The sequence below is a fragment of the Lynx rufus genome, unplaced genomic scaffold (assembly GCF_022079265.1).
Source record: "Lynx rufus isolate CCGP_SWC_20201006 ecotype Redwood Valley unplaced genomic scaffold, mLynRuf1.p SCAF_45, whole genome shotgun sequence".
NCBI lineage: Eukaryota > Metazoa > Chordata > Mammalia > Carnivora > Felidae > Lynx > Lynx rufus.
The window spans coordinates 329,966-355,553 of NW_025814862.1; the positions used below are offsets into that span (position 1 = coordinate 329,966).

Below are 25,588 nucleotides of genomic sequence, written 5' to 3' on the forward strand. Positions count from 1 at the left end.
AATATGCCAAAACTGAAGAAAGTGGGTTGATTTCCTGGGCCGGTTGCTGCAGACCTCATGTCAGAGTCCTATTTTTATATATGGCCAGGCCACTGTCCTTTTGTATCTTCCATTCTCAGTCCCCCATTTTGGTTATGATCTCACTTTTGAGAGGTTGGCCCATTCAGAGAAAACCTGAGATCCCATACTTTGCTGCTGGACACTGTCAGCCATCTTCATAGTTAACTGTCTTGGAGGATGACCTTCATGACCAGTTTGTTCTCATCACAGCAGTCACCTGATGCGAGATCATTTTACATAAATGCATTTAAGACTCCAGATAGAATGCAATGGACCAGCAACATGACTGCTACGAAACAAAGAAACAAACAAGCAAGAACAAATAACAGTCCATGTTAGGGCCAAAATCATAACCTCTATGAAACAAACAAACAAAAAAACTAGAACAATTAATACTCCATGTTAGGTGCTTCAAAACCAGGAACTCCAATGGCCTAACCCAGGCCAAGAGAACAAATCCCATAAGCCCCGAGGGTCAGCCTTGAATCCAAACAGCTTTTTCTCAAGCACTTTATACCCTATTTTGCCTACCTGACTTTATTGGTCCAAGCACAAAAAGTGTTAGCAATGGCACAGATGCCACCATGACTAGCCAACAAGAAATCTAGGGCAACGTGACTCTCCATTACTACTCATGCCAATTGGTTGAGACTGGTGTGTATTCCAAACAGGGCATAGATTTTATTATCTAAATTTTGCCAAAATTCAAGATAGGTTTCTTTTTTAAATGTTTATTTATTTTTGAGGAAAGAGACAGAGCACGTGAGAGTGGGGGAGTGCAGAGATACAGGGGGACAGAGGATCTGAAGCAGGCTTCACGCTGTCAGCAATGATCCTGACACAGGGTTTGAACTCACAAACCATGAGATCATGACCTGAGCCAAAGTTGACACTTTACTGACTCAACCACTCAAACGCCCTTTAGAGGTAGGTTTCTTACAGGTATGTTTTTGTTTGTTTGTTTTTAAGTAGACTTCACCCCCATCATGGAACCCAGCATGGGGCTTAAACTTACGACCCTGAGATCAAGGTCTGAGCTGAGATCAAGACTTGGACCCTTAACTGACTGAACCACCCAGGTGCCCCTATAGACATCTATGCAATTTCCACCAAAGGGAGCATTGTCCTAATATTTTTCATAAGAACTAATTCCTCCAGTAGTGCACATATAATAATGACAATTGAAATATTGAAAAACTGAAATATTAAAAAATATGAGAAATGAAATGTGGCCTCATTTTGGAGCTCATATATGAGTTGGAATTTAAACCCTTGGTGATTCATTTCATTTGATGAAACCCATATTTCCCAGAAGTATTTACCATGGGGTCTGATGATGGATGGCATATCCAGCATTCAGGAAGACTGAGGGTGATGGCAACTGTTTGGGTCTCTTCTGGCCAACAATGTTTATAACTAGCATAAGGATTATAGTAAGAAAAAAGGAGGGGCGCCTGACTGACTCAGTCAGTAGAACACATGACTCTTGATCTCAGGGTTGCAAGTTCGAGCCCCACGTTGGGTGGAGATATTACTTAAAAAGAAAATCTTTTTTTTTATTATTATTATTTTTTAAATGGGCTGGGGGCCCACAGAGAGAGACAGAGCATGAACGGGGGAGGGTCAGAGAGAGAGGGAGACACAGAATTTGAAACAGGCTCCAGGCTCTGAGCTGTCAGCACAGAGCCCGACGTGGGGCTCGAACTCACGGACCGCAAGATCATGACCTGAGCCGAAGTCGGACGCTTAGCCAACTGAGCCACCCAGGCGCCCCGAAAAAAGAAAATCTTTTAAAAAAGAGAAAGAGAAAAGGAGTAAAGGGGTAATGATGGGTGGATGTCAACAAAGAATTTATGGAAAATGAGCAGAATTGTTTTAACTAAGCAGATGCAAAACAGAAAAAGAATTAGATGGGAGGTTTTGCCCAACATCTTGGGTGGAAGCTGCTCACTATCCACCACCATTTGCCTGATTTTAAAAAATATTTTACGTTTATTTATTTATTTTGAGAAAGAGAGAGAGATCATGGGAGGGACAGAGAGAAAGGAACAAAGATAATTCCAAGGAGGCTCTGCACTGTCAGCACAGAACCTGATGTAGGGTTCAAACCCACAGACCTGTGAGATCATCACCTGAGCTGAAAACAAGACTCGGACGCTTACAAAACTGAGTCATCTGGGCATCCCCATTTGTCTGTTCTGAAAACCTTGGGTCAGCTGTCTGCTTACAGAAGATCTCCAAGAAACCTGTTTGAGGTCTCCCAGTTTGAATAGCCTTCTAATTCTGAATATACAAATATATATGCATATTTAATTACACACACACACACACACACACACACACACACACACACACACATAGATACACATACACATGGTGAAATATGATGCCAAGGGTGAATCCCAGGAGTTTCACTGCTTTATTTAATTTAAACAGTACCTGATTGGGGCCTATTCCAATGACGTGTAAGAGCAGTTTTGCTCTGATGTCTGTTCCCACAGAAAAATCTCCAGTTGAAGATCATGAAGAAGCTTCTAGGAAGATGTTGAAGGAAGGCAGCCTTAAGCTGTTGGTGAAAAACTTGGGTATTAGTACAAGAGTTCTTTGCAATCTTTTGCCTTGTCTGTATGCAGTAGGGCAGTCTCGTCTGGGTGGTGAAGTTCGCAGATACATGGGTCTTCCAGCTACTAAGGTATAGTGGGTTATCCAGTGTGTTCCCAAGGGAAGTGACTGGGTAGCCATAACTGCTTGTGTGTATTTGCACCAAGGGAGCTCACAGGTTTCTGAGAGTTTTTGCTAATCTTAATGGAAGGATGGAAGTGTTTCCCCCTCTTTAAATAGGTTATGTCTGAAATAATGAACTGTGTCTGGCAAAAATGTAATTTCTTTGGAAACTCAATTATTTCTATCTTTCTAAGGTTGAGAGCAAGTAAATGGAAGCCCTTTTATAGGATTTTTTTTGTTCTCTCGACAAAGTGGGAGATCATTTACATATTGTATGAGAACTGAATTACAAGGGAAACTTAGGTTTTTTTTAAGTGTTGGTGGAGCACATGGGAAAAGTACATGGGGCATCGAAGTTCCTGGGCCATGGCCCTCCACTATGCTACTGTTCTTTCCAGGAGAGAGCAAAAAGTATTGACTCTCCTGGTCTAGAGAGACATTGAAAAAGGCAGAGCAAAGATCCATGATGCTGAAGCAAGTAGCTTTGAAGAATTGACAACAGGATGGTATTTGGGTTAGGTACTCCAGGGAAGCAAGAAATAACAATTTTGTTGATGACCCTGAGATCATGAACAAATCAGTATCCTCATTCATTTGGTGTCTTTACTGGCATAACAGGGATATTACAAACACTAGTAGAGGGTGTAGGAGGACTTTCAGATAAAAGGCTTTAAACTGCAAGTTTGATCCTTTTTTTTTTTTTTTTCTGGCTTGAAGGGATATTGGGGAAGTTCAAGTAGTGGTTTGGTAGGCTCTACCTAAACTTTTATAGGTTCTGATCCAATTGTTATGCCTATGTCAATGGGATTTTTAGCACATGGAGTGTCAGGTACAGCAACAATATCCTTATCTAAGGTATGCCTTACATATCATGGAAGAGGCAAAGGTACATCCAGAGCAGATACAACTTGATTATACACAGACGTGTAGGATCTCAAGAAATTGTCCTTGTGGTGTGCCTTCAATATTACAATTCCACGTGCAGTCTCTCCCTATTAAATCTGCCTGGGTGGAATCCTAGAGAAGTGGAGGTTAGTTTTTTCAGCTAAGGGGTCTCAGGTTGTGGTTAAGGGTAGGGAGACAAGGAAAATATTTGGGTTATTTGAGGCTAATCACATGCATAGCATGTTTACTCCAAGGAAGAGGATAAGCAGCAATGGCAGCATTTAACATCCAAATAGTAGCACCCTTATCTTCTAGGTATTGATGAAGACGATCCTATTTGTATTTAAGTCTTGCATGCTTAAGCATGTAGCAAGATTGTGAAAGCTTCTTTTCCTTGGAACACCCTCACTTATCTGATTGGAGGGATGTTTCTTGGGTCTTGGTTTCCTTTCAGCACAAGGGACCATCTAATTCCCAGTGCTGAATCTGTTGACAATATCTACAAATGTCCTTCTCCATAGGTAGTTGGTTTAGGGAGTGGGCCACCTAACTGTGTCACCCGCATGGCCACCACTTCTCCTTGTCTTGTTTTTGTTGTAAAGCCCTTTCCAAATGTTCTCCCAGGTCACTGTCGTTCAGCTAAAGGGGTTCTTTTCCCTTTTAATTTATGTTATGAAGTTAGGTCTCCAATTTCAGGTGTAACTCCATTGACAGAATGAGATGAAAGGGTTACTGTTACAACAGCACCTTTTTAAACTCATGAATGAGAATGAAAAATATTTCCTAAAAATACCTGAATTGGTATTTGGTATTTGGCTTTTTCATAACCATCACCACCCCTTTTTTGACCCTTTAGTTTATGGTAGAAAAGAGGGTCTTGTAGGTGTCTTTCTAGGTCTGTCCAATCAGCTTTTTCCGTTCGAGATTTATCATCTGAGAGCCCAACCAATATGTGTACTGGTTGATATATGTCCGTTAATCCTGGGTCATATATGCACCTAAAAGAATTCTAAATGCTTCTATGAATATTTGCTGGTCCTCTTTGGGTTAGAAACATCTTGAAGTATAAGCTCTTACAGAAGTTCAGTTTTAAGATTTACACGGTGTGCTGTTGCCTTCACACCTTGCTATGGGAGGAACAGATCTTTAGAGGCCAGGGGCACTTTGGTGTTTTAGGTGAATTTGGAGGGCAAAGTGAGGGATCTATAGAAGGGGAGGGACAGGGAGCAGGTGCAGGAGAGAGACCAGATGCATAAGAGGAGAAGCAGATACAGGGACACAACTAGGGCATGAGGAGGGGAGGATTTATTAAAGAGGTTTTTCTACTTTATTCTTGTTTAGGTGTGTCAAATTGTTCATTAGTTTTGTCCAAACAATCTTTCAGTGAGACCATTTTTGATTCAGAATTTCCTTTGGAGGTCTCAACATAGCAACCAAAAGGTATTGCCAATTAGGGTCCTTCCTTTTTCTAAGATGCTTCTCAAATGAATGATTTTGTTCAAATCAGCTAGTCCAGAGTTGGCCGTGGAGATCCAAATCATCATCGGTGAAGTCGTGGGGAACAAGAATTAAGATTATAATGAGGAGTGCCTGGGTGGCTCAGTCGGTTAAGCGTCCAACTCTGGATTTGGGCTCAGATCATGATCTCACAGTAAGTGAGTTCGAGCACCACATCAGGCTCTGTGATGACAGCACAGAGCTTACTTGGGATTCTCTCTCTCTGCCCCGTTCCTCCCTGCCCCTCCCCCACTGACCATCTCTTTCAAAACTATATAATCATTTTTTTAAAAGATTGTAATGAAGTATATGTGAAAAGCAGTAATTTTTTTTTCTGGCAGGGGAGAGGGTTTAGGTTTAGAGGATCCCAAAAGAGCTGGTGACATTTGTTAGAAATAGAACATTTGTGGACCTCATGCCTTGGGCCCCCAAAGTGACAGTTGGCCAACTGCCTGAACACAGACCCAACAATCTGTACTCCCCAGCCTGTGGGAAACCAGAGGGAATACTCTTAGGACACAACAATCAAGGTGGTGAGAGAACCTCAGCTGGCTTGATTGGTGACTTTCAGCACAGTTAATCCGGGTTGATACCAGTCTGGTGAGATCATCAAAGTCACGGTTCTGTGAGGCTGGCTCAAAGGGTCTAGACTCACAAGGGCCTGTTTGTGGCTCTATGCTCAGATTCTTCTTATAACACACAACACTTTTACACAGCACAGCACAAAATAGTAACACAAAAGACAGCATGAGGGGACAAACAAGGGGCCAGATTCCACCAAGGAGACCAAACAAACGGGAACCAAGAATAAGACCCAGGCACCAGAATGAGTGTCAATAGCCTAGAAACTCACTCCAACAGAGCAAATTTCAGATGCAGTGTTCACTCACCATGGCATCAGGGACTCGACAAGCTGCAAGCAGCAAGGCACAAGGGGCTTCTGTGGGAACCACACTTGCTTGAAGGTTGGGGTCTTGCAGAAACAGGCAGCTCAGACTGGGTCTCAGTGGGGCCTCTGTGATGAACTGCCCAATAAACAAAGGCCAACCAAATGAGCACAAGCAAAGAATATTTGTCAGAGCTTGCTAGAACAAGGGAGTCAGCCACCATTACTTGTGTTTTGGCAGAGATTCAACATCATGGAGGAGACTGGGAATTCATTTGAGTGGGGCAAAGCGAAGGCTTTAGCTATGCGCTAATGGGAGGCTATTAGCATGGGGAGCCTATAGTGAGCTGTCAAGAAGCGAGGTATCCTATGTGAATCTTAGGGGTACATATTTGTCTTTTCTCTGGTTCGTTGGCCCTCTGTTGGAAATGGGGACCAAAATTCAGAAATGTCTCTGTTATAAATATGGCCATTTGGAGCCAATTGTTACAAGGTTATGGTGTACAGTCCCGAGCAAGTTGCTAGATACAGCAGCCAGATTTCCTACAAGTCTGACTTATATATAGTAGACCTGCTTCCTCAGCAGAAAACAAGATAATGGGTCGGTTCCTGAATTAGTTGTGGGTCAGAAACCTATTTTTACATATGGTCTGGCTATTGCCCAGTGGTGTATTCAACCTTTGGTGTGGATGTGGGGGAGGGGGTCAGAAACCAGGGAAATGCTAGGGAAGTTGTTGAGCACGGCTGAAGGCAGAGGATATAGATTTGAAGATCCAAGGACATCAAGTGCCTAGATGGGACCGGTCCTTCAGGATGAGAGTCACAAAATGTGGGAAAAAGGAAATTAGTCAAAGCTACATAAAGGAGCTGAACAAGAAGAAAGAGTGAGGGTAAAACAGATGAAATAGAAAAAAAAAAAGTACCTACCTATTGTTGATCTATGTATCAGAATCTTCCAAATCACCAGAGACGTCTTCCTTGTGTACAAGGACAGGAATGGGGATGGGTTGTCCTTGGGTAAGGAAAGGGGACAGTCAGGGTGAGGTGAGAACTTGAGCTGGTGCTCCTGGGATTAGGTTGCTGACCCCAGACCTCAATTCTGTCCTCAGCACTGCAGTCCCCTCCCCCCTCCCCCTGCCCCTGCCCCTCCTGGGGCCATGATCCCTTCTTCTCTGTGATGGGGAAGTTTTCTAGGATCTTTGGGCCCTTCTCAGCTCTCAGACTCCATACCTGGGACCAGGGAGCAATGCCTATCACCCTGTTCCTCCAGGAAGCAGTCACTGTCCCCATGACTTTTATGCGTGGCATTCCTTGCCTCCCACCTCCTTCCACCTTCTCCCTGTCTTCCTTCTTCTTCTTTCTCCTACTCATTTATTTCTCATTTCCCTTCTCCTTGTCACCTCCTACAGCCAGATTGTCCTGTAATAAGGGAATAGTGTAGAAACAATCATGGGTTTACTGTCACCTTCCCTAATCAATCAATCAGTTGATCAATTAACCAATCCAGCCAACACAAGAGCACCTGCCATGGGCCCAGGGTTGCTCTGGGCCCTGTCAGAGTGACCACTAACTCAGCATATCAAGTGACTTTCCTGTGCCTCAGGGATCTTAGGTACTTGAGACACACTTATTCTTCATAACAGCTCCTAAGTTTCCAAGCCCATTGTGGGGATAAACATGAGAGTAGAGGTAAAGTAACTTGTCCAATTTCCTACAGTCTAAATTTCCTATAGTCTGAAAATGGGATGATGGAATTTCTAAAGCAGGTGTGGCCATATAAACATCGGTGCCTGCCTGCATTTAGCCCAAAACTGAAAGGACTGGGGTGAAGCCCCAGGCAGGCCTGAAGGAAGGTGACAGGGTGGACCATGACCGTGGTGTTGGGAGCAAGTCCATCACTGTGTGGCTGGAGCAGCAGGTACTGGCAAGGGCAGAGACCCTGGCCCCACTTCAGGGAGCACCTGTCCTGGGCCTGGTCAGTCCCAGGAGACATCTCAGTGGGGCTGCAAGAGCCAGTGTGTGCATCCAGCCCAGCAGCCTTCACACAGGCTTCTAGAATTCCCCCAACCAGGGAGGGTCTCAGGGCACCTGCACACAGGCCTCTGTCACATGGAGGCAAGTGCAGGATTCATTCTGGTCCTGGGACTGGGATTTGGGTGAGGAGAGGAGGAGAGAAATGTGATCCAGGGGTTGTCTCCCACCTCAATTCTGCCAAAGGTCCCGGGACAACTTGCAGGAAGCTGAGAGTGAACATTCTCTGTGATGCCCACCCCAGAAGTGCCCTTTCACCCAGGGGTAAACCTGAGGGTGTCCCATGCAGGTGTTGCTCTGTGACCTGAAGGTGCAAAGGGAGAGGGTCCCAGCTCCCCAGCACCTGACTCACAAGGAAGCACTTTGTGTCCAGTTCGAGTGTGTGTGACAGAGTGTGTCTCATGAAATGGCCTCAATATTAGGTCAATGCCAACAACGCAAACCAAAAATCTCTTATGCTCTATTCCCAAGAGATTCTAATCAAACATAACCAAAGACTTTGATGCTTGGCAATGGCAAAGGTACCCTGAACTGGTCTTCTGGGAAAGATCATCTTAAATACCAAACAACAAAAAAAATGATTACACCACTGTTGTTCAATGACAGCAGTGAGACAACAGAAAGAAATAAAAGGCTTACACATTGGCAAGGAAGAAGTCAAACTTTCACTCTTCAGACAACATGATACTCTATGTGAAAATCCAAAAGACTCCACCAAATGAGAGACCTGGGAAGATGGCGGTGTAGGAGGATGCTGGGCACACCTCATCCTGCTGATCACTTAGATTCCACCCACATCTGCCTAAATAACCCAGAAAACCACCAGAAGACTAGCGGAATGGTCTCTTCATAGACAAGAGGCCCACGGAAGAGGGTAGGAAGGGCGGAGAGGTGGTGCGTGCTACACAGACTGGTGGGAGGGAGCCGGGGTGGGGGAGGGGCAGCTCGCCTGGCAAGGCACAGCCCCCAGAGTCTGGCTTGCAAAGGTGGAGGGGCCGGACTCCATGAGTTCTGACAGCCAGCAGGACTGAACATCTGGAATGTTAAAAGTGAACAGCTCTGCTCTCGGAGAGTGGGGAGGGCAAGAGGACGCCAGGAGGAAGAGTTGTTGAGCCCCGGAAGACAGAGCTCAGCTCAGCGGGGAAACAAAGGCACTGGCAAGTGCTATTTCCCTCTCCCATCCCCCCAGCCAAAATTCCAAAGGGAGCCAGTTCCCGTCACCGAACTTGCTTGCACTGCGCAAATGCCCAAGGCTGTGCTTCTGAGGATCCATCCTTCTGACAGGCCTGCCTCCCTCCAGGTGCTTCAGGGCCCCTCCAGCAGGGGAAGACCGAGGGCAAAGTGACCTAAGCCTGCCCCTCCTACCCCTGTGCACCTTGCGGATCCACCCCAGCTAATATGCCCTTGGCCAGATCCCATCGAAGCAGCACCACAAGCCTGGCAGTATGCAAGTAGCCCAGACAAGTAGCCCACACTACTCCACAGTGAGTCCTGCCCCTGGGAGAGGGGAAACTAAGGTACACAACAGTCTGACTGTGGCCCCAGTGGTGGGCTGGGGGAAGACATCAGGTCTAACTGGGGCCCCACCCACCAACACAAGTTACTCCGGACAGCACAGGGGAAGTGCCTTGCAGTTTGCAGCTATCTCAGGGACTACCCAAAATGACGAAACGGAAGAATTCTCCTCAAAAGAGACTCCAGGAAGTAGCGACAGCTAACAAATGGATCAAAAATGATTTAAGCAATATAATGGAACAAGAATTTCGAATAATAGTCATAAAATTAATTGCTGGGCTTGAAAAAAGCATAGAGGACAGCAGAGAATCTATTGCTACAGAGATCAAAGGACTAAGAAATAGTAATGATGAAATAAAAATGCTATGAATGAGGTGCAAAATAAAATGGAGGCGGCCATTGCACGGACTGAAGAGGGAGAGGAGAGAATAGTGAATTAGAAGATAAAACTATGGAAAAAGAGGAAGCTGAGAAAAAGAGAGAGAAAAAAATCCAGGAGTACGAGGGGAGAATTAGAGAACTAAGGGATGCAATCAAACGGAACAATATCCGTATCATAGGAATTCCAGAAGAAGAAGAAAAGAGAGAAAGGGGCTGAAGGTGTACTCGAACAAATCATAGCTGAGAACTTCCCTGATCTGGAGAAGGAAAAAGGCATTGAAATCCAAGAAGCACAGAGAACTCCCTTCAGACGTAACTTGAATCGCTCTTCTGCACGACATATCATAGTGAAACTGGCAAAATACAAGGATAAAGAGAAATTTCTGAAAGCAGCTAGGGATAAACAGGCTCTAACTTACAAAGGTAGACACATAAGAATAGACCTATCTACTGAATACATAAGTAGACCTATCTACTGAAACTTGGCAGGCCAGAAAGGAGTGGCAGGAAATCTTCAATGTGATGAACAGAAAAAATATGCAGCCAAGAATCCTTTACCCAGCAAGTCTGTCATTCAGAATAGAAGGAGAGATAAAGGTCTTCCCAAACAAACAAAAACTGAAGGAATTCATCAGCGCTAAACCAGCTCTACAAGAGATCCTAAGGGGGATTCTGTGAGTGAAATGTTGCAAGGACCACAAAGTACCAGACACATCACTACAAGCATGAAACCTACAGACATCACAATGACTCTAAACCCATCTCTTTCAATAATAACACTGAATGTAAATGGACTAGATGCTCCAACCAAAAGACATAGGGTATCAGAATGGATAAAAAAATGAGACCCATATATTTTCTGTCTACAGGAGACTCATTTTAGACCTGAGGACACCTTCAGATTGAAAGTGAGGGGATGGAGAACTATCTATCATGCTACTGGAAGTCAAAAGAAAGCTGGAGTAGCCATACTTATATCAGACAAACTAGACTTCAAATTAAAGGTTGTAACAAGAGATGAAGAAGGGCATTATATAATAATTACAGGGTCTATCCATCAGGAAGAGCTAACAATTATAAGTGTCTATGCGCCGAATACGGGAGCCCCCAAATATAAACAACAATTATCACAAACATAAGTAACTTTATTGATAAGAATGTGGTAATTGCAGGGGACTTTTTTTTTTTTTTTATGAAGTTTATTGACAAATTGGTTTCCATACAACACCCAGTGCTCATCCCAAAAGGTGCCCTCCTCAATACCCATCACCCACCCGCCCCTCCCTCCCACCCCCCATCAACCCTCAGTTTGTTCTCAGTTTTTAACAGTCTCTTATGCTTTGGCTCTCTCCCACTCTAACGTCTTTTTTTTTTTTTCTCCCTTCCCCTCCCCCATGGGTTCCTGTTGAGTTTCTCAGGATCCACATAAGAGTGAAACCATATGGTATCTGTCTTTCTCTGTATGGCTTATTTCACTTAGCATCACACTCTCCAGTTCCATCCACGTTGCTACAAAAGGCCATATTTCATTTTTTCTCATTGCCACGTAGTATTCCATTGTGTATATAAACCACAATTTCTTTATCCATTCATCAGTTGATGGACATTTAGGCTCTTTCCATAATTTGGCTATTGTTGAGAGTGCTGCTATGAACATTGGGGTACAAGTGCCCCTATGCATCAGTACTCCTGTATCCCTTGGGTAGATTCCTAGCAGTGCTATTGCTGGGTCATAGGGTAGGTCTATTTTTAATTTTCTGAGGAACCTCCACACTGTTTTCCAGAGCGGCTGCACCAATTTGCATTCCCACCAACAGTGCAAGAGGGTTCCCGTTTCTCCACATCCTCTCCAGCATCTATAGTCTCCTGATTTGTTCATTTTGGCCACTCTGACTGGCGTGAGGTGATACCTGAGTGTGGTTTTGATTTGTATTTCCCTGATAAGGAGCGACGCTGAACATCTTTTCATGTGCCTGTTGGCCATCTGGATGTCTTCTTTAGAGAAGTGTCTATTCATGTTTTCTGCCCATTTCTTCACTGGGTTATTTGTTTTTCGGGTGTGGAGTTTGGTGAGCTCTTTATAGATTTTAGATACTAGCCCTTTGTCCGATATGTCATTTGCAAATATCTTTTCCCATTCCGTTGGTTGTCTTTTAGTTTTGTTGGTTGTTTCCTTTGCTGTGCAGAAGCTTTTTATCTTCATAAGGTCCCAGTAATTCACTTTTGCTTTTAATTCCCTTGCCTTTGGGGATGTGTCGAGTAAGAGATTGCTACGGCTGAGGTCAGAGAGGTCTTTTCCTGCTTTCTCCTCTAAGGTTCTGATGGTTTCCTGTCTCGCATTCAGGTCCTTTATCCATTTTGAGTTTATTTTTGTAAATGGTGTGAGAAAGTGGTCTAGTTTCAACCTTCTGCATGTTGCTGTCCAGTTCTCCCAGCACCATTTGTTAAAGAGGCTGTCTTTTTTCCATTGGATGTTCTTTCCTGCTTTGTCAAAGATGAGTTGGCCATATGTTTGTGGGTCTAGTTCTGGGGTTTCTATTCTATTCCATTGGTCTGTGTGTCTGTTTTTGTGCCAATACCATGCTGTCTTGATGATGACAGCTTTGTAGTAGAGGCTGAAGTCTGGGATTGTGATGCCTCCCGCTTTGGTCTTCTTCTTCAAAATTCCTTTGGCTATTCGGGGCCTTTTGTGGTTCCATATGAATTTTAGGATTGCTTGTTCTAGTTTCGAGAAGAATGCTGGTGCAATTTTGATTGGGATTGCATTGAATGTGTAGATAGCTTTGGGTAGTATTGACATTTTGACAATATTTATTTTTCCAATCCATGAGCAGGGAATGTCTTTCCATTTCTTTAAATCTTCTTCAATTACCTTCATAAGCTTTCTATAATTTTCAGCATACAGATCCTTTACATCTTTGGTTAGATTTATTCCTAGGTATTTTATGCTTTTTGGTGCAATTGTGAATGGGATCAGTTTCTTTATTTGTCTTTCTGTTGCTTCATTGTTAGTGTATAAGAATGCAACTGATTTCTGTACATTGATTTTGTATCCTGCAACTTTGCTGAATTCATGTATCAGTTCTAGCAGACTTTTGGTGGAGTCTATCGGATTTTCCATGTATAATATCATGTCATCTGCAAAAAGCGAAAGCTTGACTTCATCTTTGCCAATTTTGATGCCTTTGATTTCCTTTTGTTGTCTGATTGCTGATGCTAGAACTTCCAGCACTATGTTAAATAACAACGGTGAGAGTGGGCATCCCTGTCGTGTTCCTGATCTCAGGGAAAAAGCTCTCAGTTTTTCCCCGTTGAGGATGATGTTAGCTGTGGGCTTTTCATAAATGGCTTTTATGATCTTTAAGTATGTTCCTTCTATCCCGACTTTCTCAAGGGTTTTTATTAAGAAAGGGTGCTGGATTTTATCAAAGGCCTTTTCTGCATCGATTGACAGGATCATATGGTTCTTCTCTTTTTTGTTGTTAATGTGATGTATCACGTTGATTGATTTGCGAATGTTGAACCAGCCCTGCATCCCAGGAATGAATCCCACTTGATCATGGTGAATAATTCTTTTTATATGCTGTTGAATTCGATTTGCTAGTATCTTATTGAGAATTTTGGCATCCATATTCATCAGGGATATTGGCCTGTAGTTCTCTTTTTTTACTGGGTCTCTGTCTGGTTTAGGAATCAAAGTAATACTGGCTTCATAGAATGAGTCTGGAAGTTTTCCTTCCCTTTCTATTTCTTGGAATAGCTTGAGAAGGATAGGTATTATCTCTGCTTTAAACGTCTGGTAGAACTCCCCTGGGAAGCCATCTGGTCCTGGACTCTTATTTGTTGGGAGATTTTTGATAACCGATTCAATTTCTTCGCTGGTTATGGGTCTGTTCAAGCTTTCTATTTCCTCCTGATTGAGTTTTGGAAGAGTGTGGGTGTTCAGGAATTTGTCCATTTCTTCCAGGTTGTCCAATTTGTTGGCATATAATTTTTCATAGTATTCCCTGATAATTGTTTGTATCTCTGAGGGATTGGTTGTAATAATTCCATTTTCATTCATGATTTTATCTATTTGGGTCATCTCCCTTTTCTTTTTGAGAAGCCTGGCTAGAGGTTTGTCAATTTTGTTTATTTTTTCAAAAAACCAACTCTTGGTTTCGTTGATCTGCTCTACAGTTTTTTTAGATTCTATATTGTTTATTTCTGCTCTGATCTTTATTATTTCTCTTCTTCTGCTGGGTTTAGGCTGCCTTTGCTGTTCTGCTTCTATTTCCTTTAGGTGTGCTGTTAGATTTTGTATTTGGGATTTTTCTTGTTTCTTGAGATAGGCCTGGATTGCGATGTATTTTCCTCTCAGGACTGCCTTCGCTGCGTCCCAAAGCGTTTGGATTGTTGTATTTTCATTTTCGTTTGTTTCCATATATTTTTTGATTTCTTCTCTAATTGCCTGGTTGACCCACTCATTCGTGAGTAGGGTGTTCTTTAACCTCCATGCTTTTGGAGGTTTTCCAGACTTTTTCCTGTGGTTGACTTCAAGCTTCATAGCATTGTGGTCTGAAAGTATGCATGGTATAATTTCAATTCTTGTAAACTTATGAAGGGCTGATTTGTGACCCAGTATATGATCTATCTTGGAGAATGTTCCATGTGCACTCGAGAAGAAAGTATATTCTGTTGCTTTGGGATGCAGAGTTCTAAATATATCTGTCAAGTCCATCTGATCCAGTGTCTCATTCAGGGCCCTTGTTTCTTTATTGACCGTGTGTCTAGATGATCTATCCATTTCTGTAAGTGGGGTGTTAAAGTCCCCAGCAATTACCACATTCTTATCAATAAGGTTGCTTATGTTTATGAGTAATTGTTTTATATATTTGGGGGCTCCGGTATTCGGCGCATAGACATTTATAATTGTTAGCTCTTCCTGATGGATAGACCCTGTAACTATTATATAATGTCCTTCTTCATCTCTTGTTACAGCCTTTAATTTAAAGTCTAGTTTGTCTGATATAAGTATGGCTACTCCAGCTTTCTTCTGGCTTCCAGTAGCATGATAAATAGTTCTCCATCCCCTCACTCTGAATCTAAAGGTGTCCTCAGGTCTAAAATGAGTCTCTTGTAGACAGCAAATAGATGGGTCTTGTTTTTTTATCCATTCTGATACCCTATGTCTTTTGGTTGGCGCATTTAATCCATTTACATTCAGTGTTATTATAGAAAGATACGGGTTTAGAGTCATTGTGATGTCTGTATGTTTTATGCTTGTAGTGATGTCTCTGGTACTTTGTCTCACAGGGTCCCCCTTAGGATCTCTTGTAGGGCTGGTTTAGTGGTGACAAATTCCTTCAGTTTTTGTTTGTTTGGGAAGACCTTTATCTCTCCTTCTATTCTAAATGACAGACTTGCTGGATAAAGGATTCTTGGCTGCATATTTTTGCTGTCTAGCACCCTGAAAATCTCGTGCCAATTCTTTCTGGCCTGCCAAGTTTCAAAAGAGAGATCAGTCACGAGTCTTATAGGTCTCCCTTTATATGTGAGGGCACGTTTACCCCTTGCTGCTTTCAGAATTTTCTCTTTATCCTTGTATTTTGCCAGTTTCACTATGATATGTCGTGCAGAAGATCGATTCAAGTTACGTCTGAAGGGAGTTCTCTGTGCCTCTTGGATTTCAATGCCTTTTTCCTTCCCCAGTTCAGGGAAGTTCTCAGCTATGATTTCTTCAAGTACCCCTTCAGCACCTTTCCCTCTCTCTTCCTCCTCTGGGATACCAATTATGCGTAAATTATTTCTTTTTAGTGTATCACTTAGTTCTCTAATTTTCCCCTCATACTCCTGGATTTTTTTATCTCTCTTTTTCTCAGCTTCCTCTTTTTCCATAACTTTATCTTCTAGTTCACCTATTCTCTCCTCTGCCTCTTCCATCCGAGCTGTGGCGGATTGCATTTTGTTTTCCATTTCCTTTAAAGCGTTTTTCAGCTCCTCGTGACTGTTCATTAGTCCCCTGATGTCTGTAGCAAGAGATTCTCTGCTGTCCTGTATGCTGTTTTCCAGCCCAGCGATTAATTTTATGACTATTATTCTAAATTCACTTTCTGTTATATTATTTAAATCCTTTTTGATCAGCTCATTAGCTGTTGTTATTTCCTGGAGATTCTTCTGGGGGGAATTCTTCCGCTTGGTCATTTTGGATAGTCCCTGGTGTGGTGAGGGCCTGCAGGGCACTTCCCCTGTGCTGTGGTGTATAACTGGAGTTGGTGGGCGGGGCCGCAGTCCGACCTGATGTCTGCCCCCAGCCCACCGCTGGGGCCACAGTCAGACTGGTGTGTGCCTTCTCTTCCCCTCTCCTAGGGGCGGGATTCACTGTGGGGTGGCGTGGCCCGTCTGGGCTACTTGCACACTGCCAGGCTTGTGATGCTGGGGATCTGGCGTATTAGCTGGGGTGGGAAGGCAAGGTGCACGGCGGCAGGGGGGGCAGGCTTAGCTCGCTTCTCCTTAGGTGATCCACTTCAGGAGGGGCCCTGTGCAGCCGGAGGGAGTCAGATCGCTGCCGGAGGTTTGGCTCCGCAGAAGCACAGAGTTGGGTGTTCGCGCGGAGCCAGCAATTTCCCTGGCCGGAGCCGGTTCCCTTTGGGATTTTGGCTGGGGGATGGGCGGGGGAGATGGCGCTGGAGAGCGCCTTTGTTCCCCGCCAAACTGAGCTCTGTCGTCCGGGGGCTCCGCAGCTCACCCTCCCTTTGTCCTCCAGCCTTCCCGCTTTCTGAGCAGAGCTGTTAACTTATGACCTCCCAGACGCTAAGTCGCGCTTGCTGTCGGAACACAGTCCGTCAGGCCCCTCCGCTTTTGCAAGCCGGACTCGGGGGCTCTGCTTGGCCGGCGAGCTGCCCCTCCGCCCCGGCTCCCTCCCGCCAGTCCGTGGAGCGCGCACCGCCTCGCCGCCCTTCCTACCCTCTTCCGTGGGCCTCTCGTCTGCACTTGGGTCCGGTGACTCTGTTCTGCTAATCCTCTGTCGGTTTTCTGGGTTATTTAGGCAGGTGTAGGTGGAATCTAAGTGATCAGCAGGACGCGCGGTGAGCCCAGCGTCCTCCTACGCCGCCATCTTCCTAACTTCCTGCAGGGGACTTTAATACTCCACTGACAGTAATGGATAGATCATCTAGACACAGGATCAATAAGGAAACAAGGGCTCTGAATGATACATTGGACCAGATGGACTTGACAGATATATTTAGAACTCTGCATCCCAAAGCAACAGAATATACTTTATTCTCGAGTGCACATGGAACATTCCCCAAGATAGATCACATACTGGGTCACAAAACAGCCCTTCATAAGTATACAAGAATTGAGATCATACCATGCACACTTTCAGACCACAAGGCTATGAAGCTTAAAATCCACCACAGGAAAAAGTCTGGAAAACCTCCAAAAGCATGGAGGTTAAAGAACACCCTAGTAAAGAATGAATGGGTCAACCAGGCAATTAGAGAAGAAATTTAAAAATATACGGAAACAAATGAAAATGAAAATACAACAATCCAAACGCTTTGGGATGCAGCGAAGGCAGTCCTGAGAGGAAAATACATTGCAATCCAGGCCTATCTTAAGAAACAAGAAAAATCCCAAATACAAAATCTAACAGCACACCTAAAGGAAATAGAAGCAGAACAGCAAAGGCAGCCTAAACCCAGCAGAAGAAGAGAAATAATAAAGATCAGAGCAGAAATAAACAATATAGAATCTAAAAAAAACTGTAGAGCAGATCAATGAAACCAAGACTTGGTTTTTTGAAAAAATAAACAAAATTGATAAACCTCTAGCCATGCTTCTCAAAAAGAAAAGGGAGATGACCCAAATAGATAAAATCATGTATGAAAATGGCAGTATTACAACCATTCCCTCAGAAATACAAGCAATCATCAGGGAATACTATGAAAAATTATATGCCCACAAACGGGACAACCTAAAAGAAATGGACAAACTCCTAAGCACCCACACACTTCAAAAACTCAAACAGGAAGAAATAGAAAACTTGAACAGACCCATAACCAGTGAAGAAATTGAATCAGTTATCAAAAATCTCCCAACAAATAAGAGTCCAGGACCAGATGGCTTCCCTGGGGAATTCTACCAGACATTTAAAGCAGAGAAAATACCTATCCTTCTCAAGCTGTCCCAAAATATAGAAAGGGAAGGAAAGCTTCCAGACTCATTCTATGAAGCCAGCATCACTTTGATTCCCAAACCAGACAGAGACGCAGCAAAGAGAACTACAGGCCAATATCCCTGATGAATATGGATGCAAAAATTCTCAACAAGATACTAGCAAATCGAATTCAACAGCATATAAAAATAATTATTCACCATGATCAAGTGGGATTCATTCCTGGGATGCAGGGCTGGTTCAACATTCGCAAATCAATCAATGGGATACATCACATTAATAAAAGAAAAGATATGAACCATATGATCCTGTCAATTGACGCAGAAAAAGTATTTGACACAATTCAGCATCTTTTCTTAATAAAAACCCTCGAGAAAGTCAGGACAGAAGGAACGTACTTAAACATCATAAAAGCCATTTATGAAAAGCCCACAGCTAATATCATCCTCAATGGGGAAAAACTGAGAGCTTTCCCCCTGAGATCAGGAACACGACAGGGATGTCCACTCTCACCGCTGTTGTTTAACATAGTGTTGGAAGTGCTAGCATCAGCAATCAGACAACAAAAGGAAATCAAAGGCATCAAAATTGGCAAAGATGAAGTCAAGCTTTCACTTCTTGCAGATGACATGATACTATACACGGAAAACCCAATAGACTCCACCAAAAGTCTGCTAGAACTGATACATGAATTCAGCAAAGTCGCAGGATACAAAATTAATGTACAGAAATCAGTTGCATTCTTATACACTAATAATGAAGCAACAGAAAGACAAAGAAAGAAACTGATATCATTCATAATTGCACCAAGAATCATAAAATATGTAGGAATAAACGTAACCAAAGATGTCAAAGATCTGTATGCTGAAAACTATAGAAAGCTTATGAAGGAAATTGAAGACGATACAAAGAAATGGAAAAACATTCCATGCTCATGGATTGGAAGAATAAAATTGTTAAAATGTCAATACTACCCAAAGCAATCTACATATTCAATGCAATTCCAATCAAAATTGCACCAGCATTCTTCTCCAAGCTAGAACAAGCAATCCTAAAATTTGTATGGAACCACAAAAGACCCCGAATAGCCAAAGTAATATTGAAGAAGAAAACCAAAGCGGGAGGCATCACAATACCAGACTTTAGCCTCTACTACAAAGCTGTAATCATCAAGACAGCATGGTATTGGCACGAAAACAGACACATAGACGAATGGAATAGAATAGACTCCAGAACATACTTAAAGATCATAAAAGCCATTTATGAAAAGCCCACAGCTAACATCATCCTCAATGGGGAAAAACTGAGAGCTTTTTCCCTGAGATCAGGAACACGACAGGGATGCCCACACTCTCACCGCTGTTGTTTAACATAGTGTTGGAAGTGCTAGCATCAGCAATCAGACAACAAAAGGAAATCAAAGGCATCAAAATTGGCAAAGATGAAGTCAAGCTTTCACTTCTTGCAGATGACATGATATTATACATGGAATATCCGATAGACTCCACCAAAAGTCTGCTAGAACTGATACATGAATTCAGCAAAGTCGCAGGATACAAAATTAATGTACAGAAATCAGTTGCATTCTTATCCACTAACAAGGAAGCAACAGAAAGACAAATAAAGAAACTGATCCCATTCACAATTGCACCAAGAAGCATAAAATACCTAGGAATAAATCTAACCAAAGATGTCAAAGATCTGTATGCTGAAAACTATAGAAAGCTTATGAAGGTAATTGAAGAAGATTTAAAGAAATGGAAAGACATTCCCTGCTCATGGATTGGAAGAGTAAATATTGACAAAATGTCAATACTACCCAAAGCTATCTACACATTCAATGCAATCCCAATCAAAATTGCACCAGCATTCTTCTCAAAGCTAGAACAAGCAATTCTAAAATTCATATGGAAACACAAAAGGCCCCGAAGAGCCAAAGTAATTTTGAAGAAGAAGACCAAAGCAGGGGGCATCACAATCCCAGACTTTAGCCTCTACTACAAAGCTGTCATCATCAAGACAGCATGGTACTGGCACAAAAACAGACACATAGACCAATGGAATAGAATAGAAACCCCAGAACTAGACCCACAAACGTATGGCCAACTCATCTTTGATAAAGCAGGAAAGAACATCCAATGGAAAAAAGACAGTGTCTTTAACAAATGGTGCTGGGAGAACTGGACAGCAACATGCAGAAGGTTCAAACTAGACCACTTTCTCACACCATTCACAAAAATAAACTCAAAATGGATAAAGGACCTGAATGCGAGACAGGAAACCATCCAAACCCTAGAGGAGAAAGCAGGAAAAGACCTCTCTGACCTCAGCCGTAGCAATCTCTTACTCGACACATCCCCAAAGGCAAGGGAATTAAAAGCAAAAATGAATTACTGGGACCTTATGAAGATAAAAAGCTTCTGCACAGCAAAGGAAACAACCAACAACATGAAAAGGCAACCAACGGAATGGGAAAAGATATTTGCAAATGACATATCGGACAAAGGGCTAGTATCCAAAATCTATAAAGAGCTCACCAAACTCCACACCCGAAAAACAAATAACCTAGTGAAGAAATGGGCAGAAAACATGAATAGACACTTCTCTAAAGAAGACATCCGGATGGCCAACAGGCACATGAAAAGATGCTCAACGTCGCTCCTCATCAGGGAAATACAAATCAAAACCACACTCAGATATCACCTCACACCAGTCAGAGTGGCCAAAATGAACAAATCAGGAGACTATAGATGCTGGCGAGGATGTGGAGAAACAGGAACTCTCTTGCACTGTTGGTGGGAATGCAAACTGGTGCAGCCACTCTGGAAAACAGTGTGGAGAAAATTAAAAATAGACCTACCCTATGACCCAGCAACAGCACTGCTAGGAATTTACCCAAGGGATACAGGAGTGCTGATGCATAGGGGCACTTGTACCCCAATGTTCATAGCAGCACTCTCAACAATAGCCAAATTATGGAAAGAGCCTAAATGTCCATCAAGTGATGAATGGATAAAGAAATTGTGGTTTATATACACAATGGAGTACTACATGGCAATGAGAAAGAACAAAATATGGCCCTTTGTGGCAACGTGGATGGAAGTGGAGAGTGTGATGCTAAGCGAAATAAGCCATACAGAGAAAGACAGATACCATATGTTTTCACTCTTATGTGGATCCTGAGAAACTTAACAGAAACCCATGGGGGAGGGGAAGGAAAAAAAAAAGAGGTTAGAGTGGGAGAGAGCCAAAGCATAAGAGACTCTTAAAAACTGAGAACAAACTGAGGGTTTGATATTCCATTGGAATGGATTGTAGGGTATTTCTATTCTCACCTTTCTGATGATCCTCCATACTGTTCTCCACGGTGGCTGCACCAGTTTGCATTCCCACCAACATTGCAAGAGGGTTACTTTTTCTCCACATCCTCACCAATAATTGTTGTTCAAGAAATTTTTAATCGCAAGATGATTACTTAATTTGACTACAGGCCTTTAGTGATAGGTTATCTGAGAGGTCAAGCTCCTGTGTACATGGAATTGGTGGATTTAAAATTCAATGACATGCCTCTTCATGTCTTTTGCAGATTTTGTAATCAGACCATTTGTTTTTCACCACTGCATTTAGAGAGTTTTTGTAGCTTCAGACACCTGGCCTTGGTTGAGTGTGTGGTTTGTAAATACTTCCTTTCAGGATGTATTTTGTTGTTTCATCTTCTTAAAATGGTCTTTCACAGAGCCTAGGTTGTTAATTTTAATAAATTTCAGTTCATCTCTTTCTTTTTATGGATCACACTTTTGGTGTCAAGTCTAAAATCTCTTTGCCAACCCTAGACCCCCGACTTTTCTCATAGACTTTTTTTTCCTAATGTTTTACATTCTACAAATAAGTGTGTGATCCATTTAGAGTTAATGATTGTATGGGGTGTGAGTTTTAGGCTTTTAGCATAGTTTAATTTTGCCCTGATGTCCACTTGCCCTACTTCCATTTGATGGAGACACCCTCTTTCATCCCATTAATTACTTGGGCATGTTTGCCAAAACTCAGTTCAGCATATTTGTTTGAGTTTCTATTCATTGCCATTGATCAACATGCCTATCCCTCTGCCAGTACCACACATAATTTACTAGCTATGTAATAACTGTTAAAATAGGAGAGATTTTATCCTTATGTTTCAAAATTGCTTTAGCTATTCTAATTCCATTGCCTTTCCATGGGGGTATTTATTTAAGGTGCATTTTTTTTCCAAGAGAAGCTCTGAAACTTGCTATTTTCATTATCAGGTCATCATCAACCTCTTTCCATGTCAGTACCTGTAGATCTACCTCATTTATTTTAAGTTTATTTATTTATTTTGAGAGAGTGAGAATCAGGGCAGGGCAGAGAGGGAGAGAGAGAGCATCCCAAGCAGGCTCTGCACTGATAGTGCACAGGGCTCCCCACCAACCTGAGCTCATGACCTGAGCTAAGATCAAGAGTCAAATGCTTAACCAACTGAGCCAACAAGGGGCCCCTGGATCTATCTCAATTAAAAAGCAAAAATCAAAATAAAATAAAATACATCTAGTACATCATGGCATTGATGTACTAGAATTTATTTAAGCTGGTCCTTCTTAACAGCAATTATTTCCCCCCAATTTCCTGCTATATTAGGTAATGCTGAAATCAGTATCATATTCTACATGTGTTTGCACAAATGTTCCCCAAACCTGTTTGTTGCCATTTGACTTTGTTTGGGCTTTGTGCAAAGATCCATTTTGTTTAAACGTTGTGAGGTCAAGTTTATTGATCATTTGCCTAATGGCTTCTGGGCTTTGTGTTATGCTTTAGAAAGAACTTCCCCACTCCAAAATTGTAAATAACAATGATTCATCCATGTTCTCTTGGGGTACTTTCACGGTTTCAGTTTCCCAGTCCTTGTCCCGCTGAGCCCCCTCAGAACTGACCGAGTCTCCCTGGAGACCAGACCGCCTGGGCTGCTCTGGGGAAGCCCACGCAGCGCACCCTGGCCGCCAGCCTCTCAGGGAAATGTTCCAAGAACCCCGTGCGCAGCAGTGTCGTGCCTTGCCGGCCAGCAGCTCTCAGGAAGAGGCCCCGGGACGCCCTGGACGCCTACTGCCCACCCCCAGGAAGACAGATGCCTTGCGAGGTGGGCTGGGAGGAAATTACCCTATTAGACTGCCAAGGTGCACCCTCTCCAGCACCTAGACTGTGTCGTCCCCTCGAAGGCTAATAACTGTTCTATGGCGCCATCTGGTGGCCACTTTTATATACTTTTCCACCGGCATTCAGGCGAAATCTGCAAGTGTGGTGTTTTGGCCTCTGTGAGCCAGGCAGAACTCCAGGAGGCCTGTGGCACCTGCGGCAATCTTCCGGGTCCTACTGGGAGTCGGAGCATTGATGCCTATCCATTTGCTGGAAAATAAATAGGCAGCGTTTTGAGGAGTGACCGTCGCTGTCCTGCCAGGTGTGGACCACAACCTGAGGGTGCCCCTTCACACGCGGGAACCAACCAAAGTCGCTATGGTGTAACGGGAAAAAAGTGTTCGGCGCCCAGACACCTTCACACACGTGGCTCCGCCATCGGGTCTTTGTGCTATCCGTTTTTTCCCACTCCCACCCGAGGTGGGACTGGGTCATAATGGGAGGACAGGCTTGCACATCGCAGTGTCAGACGCCAGCCCGCGTGTGTCCCAGCTGTCAGCAAAAATTGTTTTCCAAGGCCCCATTCAAAATGGTAGGCCGGCACGAGCCGTCTGTGAGGGACAGAACAGGGCTCTGGCTGGGCTCAATTCCTTCGTGGGATCCAGTGATCGGAGGTGCCTCCAAGGTTTCCCGAGTTCCACTCCAGAGACACGGACCTGCTATTCCCGCACAGATGGCCCGGGAAGGTGTGTGTCCGGGCCTGGAATCGGCCCTGCGTGGGTATCGGTTGCTGGACTTTCCCATCAGCTTTTCCGAGTCCCGCTCTGGAAGTGGAGATCAGCTTGAGCCCCATGGGTTAAGTCTAGGTAGGGCCCTTCATTCCAGGTGCCTGTGTGGAACGCGGCCTTCGGAACGCCCCCACATATTCCAAGTCCCTTCTCCGGAGCTGTGGCCTGGACAGGACGGCCGATGCGAGGAGGCCTGCGAAAGGCTCTCCTGGGCCTCCCAGTCCTCCGTCATCTCACCCTGACGGACCGCGACAAGGCCAGGCCAGGCCCACAAGACCGGGGGATGCGCCCTCCTGCTTCGTGACCCAAATCCGTCCCGGTGCGGTCAGCAAAGGTGGTACTACGCCACTTGGCGGCCCCTTTTATATCGTTTTCTCCAGAGCTCAACTTGAAAAGCGCTAGGAATAAGTGCGGAGGCAAAGCCCAGAGAGTGGCCACAAACAAGGACAGGATCCTTCCAGTGGCCTCCTGAGCCCATGGGGAGCGATCCCAGAGATCGGACCGAAATCCCGGGAGGGGTGGGGGGCCGGGGAGCAGCGTCCTTCCCGCCATCCTCCCAAGCGGCTGGCTAACGTGGCGCTTAAGGGTCGACCAGCAAAAGGAGGCGTGGGTGGTTCACAGACTGGATCGCGTCCTGCATGGGCTTCACTCATTGGAGGTGCAGCTCAGAAAATTTTCCAAGTCCCCATTTACAGTCAGGGACCAGCACGGGCCGCCTTGAGCCGTTGGAAGCGGGTCCCTAGCTAGGCTGCCGTCCCTCTTGGGGTCCAGTCTTCGGAGGCACCTTCTGGGGAATGTTTCCAAGTCTCACTCTGGGACACGGACCAGCCCCTGCAGGCGGGGTAGCTGAGGAGAGGACACCCCTTGCTGGGAAATACTAACTGGGAGGTGGCTGTGCACACGGAGGGGTCAGGAGGGAAAATAGTGTCTATGAAGATAAGTTATTGAAGGGGTTTACTGTAATAGAAAATGAAAATCCTGAGATTTTTAGGAATAATGATTGCTACTATTGATGTTACTATTATTCATCATTATCGTAATTATTACTTTTTTTTTTCTGGCTAATTGTAGTTGTTGTAAAAACACTGAAGTTTCTACTCTACCCAAGAAGAGTGTCTGGTTGAGTTAAAATGATGAAGCATGGGTTTCAGTCCACAAAATTTTTAAATATTGAAATACAATTGGCATAACAATGTATATTAGTTATAGGTGTACAACGTAATTATTTGATATTTGTATATCTTGCAAAATGATCACCACGGTCCAGTTAATATCTGTCACCATACATAGTTAGAAAAATGTTTTCTTGTGGTGAGAACTTTCAAGATCCAGACTCCTAGCTACTTTCAAATATGTAGTATGATATGATTAACTATAGTCACCATGCTGTGCATCCCCATGGCATTCATTTTATAACTGTTAACTTGTACCTTTTGACTCCCTTCACCCATTTGGCCCCCCTCAGGCCCTCCATTCCCTCCTCAAGTAACCACCATTCTGTTCTCCATATCTCTG

The 25,588-nt window shown here is 43.7% G+C and overlaps 1 long non-coding RNA gene across 1 annotated transcript in view; it reads right to left on the reverse strand.

Annotated features, from left to right (window-relative positions):
* Nucleotides 1-2,511: 2,511 nt before the first annotated feature.
* The window catches only part of LOC124525712 (uncharacterized), a 30,763-nt gene continuing 7,686 nt past the window's right edge, over nucleotides 2,512-25,588 (reverse strand). Inside the window, exons 2-4 of the long non-coding RNA XR_006965545.1 lie at nucleotides 6,980-7,064; nucleotides 6,057-6,191; nucleotides 2,512-2,626 (exon numbers count right to left, since the gene is read on the reverse strand). This is a non-coding gene — a long non-coding RNA (uncharacterized LOC124525712). The remainder of the gene's footprint in view (nucleotides 2,627-6,056; nucleotides 6,192-6,979; nucleotides 7,065-25,588) is intronic.